General features: G+C 37.7%; 1 pseudogene; it reads right to left on the minus strand.

Moving 5' to 3' along the window:
- Window positions 1–798: 798 nt before the first annotated feature.
- Window positions 799–1714, minus strand: LOC116475595 (transforming protein RhoA-like; annotated as a pseudogene).
- Window positions 1715–3056: the final 1342 nt, after the last annotated feature.

Here is a 3056-nt window from a genome sequence, read left to right on the forward strand (position 1 = left end):
TTAACCTGTTTGCAACTTATTGTAATTATTACATTTTACTTCCTTCTATCACTTTCTTTCGTTTTTACTGAATATAATCTTTTCCCGTTATTTATTTTCTAATGTTTATTGGAATAATCACATTTTTATTAGTCTTTTTTTTAGTGGTTTAAAACTTTTATTTATTTTTATTCTTTCATTGGTTTTATCTCTAATATTTTTGAGCTACATAAGAAACGTAGACTACATTACCCTAAAAATCCATGGTTATTCTTATATTTCCATTAGTATTTTTCTTGTACCTTATTTTATTTTAGTATTTATTTATTTAAAAATGAATTTTCCATTTGACATTTCCAAACACACTTTATTTTTTAACAAGCAATACACTGTCTTTGGGGATAACAAATGTCAATATTAGGAAATCCAATTATAAAAAAATACTACATCCAGTCTGGGGTAGATATATTTATTTTGGTAATGTACATTAAGTGGCACTAATTACACAGTAACTCTAAGGTAACTAACATGAAACCACAGAACTGTAACTGTGCCACAGCTGCATGGACTTGGGCCTTTCTTATAGAAACCATTTTCAAAAAACCAGATGCCTGTCCCAGAGCTATGCCAATGAAACCTGTTAAGGAGTAAAGCACTGAAGCTGTGTCTCACCAGAGTACCTTGCTGTTGACAGATGATAGGCAGGGAACGTTAGTTATAAAGTAGTTGCAGCCTAATTTGCAAAGTTACCAACTGTTTCTCTTTCGAGACCGAAGCAAGAAGTTCAGAAATTCTTTGAATTTGTCGTGGTGTGTCAGGCAGAAGTGTAGAGGAGGGTTGTTAAGAGTAGTGGTAAACTGATCCTGGTGGGCCTGACGGGTTTGACATCATTAAGAATCAGGGTTGGTTTCTAAACACTGGTAACAAGATGACGTGCCTTAAATTTGTAATCTTAGGTATACTGTATATAAGTGAAAAAGGCCAGTGTTCATCCACTAAGACTAATCAACAGCACTTCAAAATTCACCTCCTAAGCACTGTGCCTACAGCAAGGTTTCACAAGACAAGGCACCCAGGGTTTTCCTTCCCACATCTGGCTTGCAGAGTAGCTTTCGCAGCCACTTCAAAAACCTCTCTCACTCCATCTTTGGTCTTTGCTGAGCACTTCATGTACCCCAAAGCGCCAAGCCCCTTGACCATATCTCTGCCCTCTTTGAGTCTCACCCGCTTCTGCTTCATCTTGACTAGCTCCCACCTTGTGTGCACATCGTTCCGAAGATCCCTCTTGTTCCCAACCAGGCCGGTGGGCACATTGGGACAGAAATGCTTGACTTCTGGGCTTCATTTCTCTGGGATGTTTTCTAAACTATCAGGGTTGTCAGTGGAGAAACACATAACATCCGTGTCTGAGTAAAAGAGGGGCCTCAGGCGATCAGAATCTTCCTGCCTGGCTGTGTCCCACAAAGTCAGCTCTACCCGTTTCCCATCCACCTCGATATGGGGCCACATACTTCTGAAACCCTGCGGGTGCGCACCCGTCTGGGAACTGGTCCTTGCTGAAGACAATGAACAAGCGTGTCTTGCCACAGACTCTGTCACCGACAATTTCCAGCTTCTTCTGGACGGGAGCCATTGCTGGAGGACACTGGCCTGGGTGGCTGAAATTGTACAAGGTACCTTGAACTTCTCAGAGGACAGATTCCGGCGACGAATCCAAGTCCAGTCTCTTCGTGCCCAGGACGCCTGTCCGCGAGTCGCAAGCTGGGAAAGCAGGGCTGATAACTGAACGGGAGACCGTGGACTCACGAGAGAACCGATGGAGGACACAGGAAGGGAGCGCCAGCCAGCCAGGGCGGGCGGCCTCCAGCTGATTTGAAAACTCTCACAGGTGGTCATTCTTTCTCTTTTTATATTTGGTAGTCTTATTGAAAAACATGTTTATCTGTGTGTTTGTTCTTCTGTGTCTTTGTTCAAGTGTGTTTCTTGTACTCGCCTTTTTTTTTTTTTTGGTTTCGGTTTTACTCATGCTGTTTTCTTCATCCTCCCTTAGTAGTTCTTTCAGAGAAGGTCTGTGAGTGGTAAAATATCCATTTTTTAATGTTTGGAAATGAATTTACTTTACCTTTATTTTAGAATGCTAGTTTATCTGGGTTTAAGATTTTAGTTGACCTTTAATACTTCAACATATTAAAGGTATTTTCATTGTCTTCTGGCATTTATTATTGATGTTGAAAAGTATAGCGTTCTAATTTCTTGTCTACCTAGCCCATCTGACTTTTTTCCTTTGAGACTTTTTTTTCTTTCTTTAGTGTTCTGCAACTTCACAAGTATTTGTGAATTTGTTTCTAGTCACCCTCTCCAGATTTTCACCTTTCATCTTTGATCTTGTTTTTCAGTGTTCACCTCTAGAAAATTATCAGAAATTTTCTTATCAAATATCTATTTCTGCTGTTTTTTTCTCTTATACTTATACCTTTTTTTAATCTATGATACATTTATCTTGACTCACTTTTTGTATTTTCTATAACTTTATATTTATGATGTTTTATTCTGAGTGATTTTCTAAGAACTCTTGCCCAATTTATTAATTTGCTCATCAGTTTGATATTTATCTACTTCACCTTTTTGTATTGGCTATAGTTTTATTTATTTTTGGAAGAACATTTATAATATATCTTTAGTATTTATCATATCGCCAAAAGATTTTAGTTACGAAGTTTCACAATACATCTCTAACAACTATTTCACATAATTAATAAATTTGGTAACATTCAACAGAGGAACAGACATTGGCCTAGATAACGTTGAAGGTTTTGTTAGACTCTATATATGCTTGTGAAGTTTTTGAAATAATTACGAAAGCGTATTTATTTGGGGTTAATGGCCAGATGCATTTTCCCTATCAGTCATTAACCCTCAAGCCATGTCTCACTACTAGGTCATTACTGTAATAATAAGCAAACATTTAAAAACAGCATAGGTATACTAGTGTGTGTATATATGTGTGTATATATAGATATATATTTGCACATAGGTGCTGTTATCATAGTTGGTATGTGTAGGAGATTTCTGGGAAT

Source organism: Hylobates moloch, unplaced genomic scaffold, assembly GCF_009828535.3.
Source record: "Hylobates moloch isolate HMO894 unplaced genomic scaffold, HMol_V3 SCAFFOLD_2, whole genome shotgun sequence".
Classification (NCBI taxonomy): Eukaryota; Metazoa; Chordata; class Mammalia; order Primates; family Hylobatidae; genus Hylobates; species Hylobates moloch.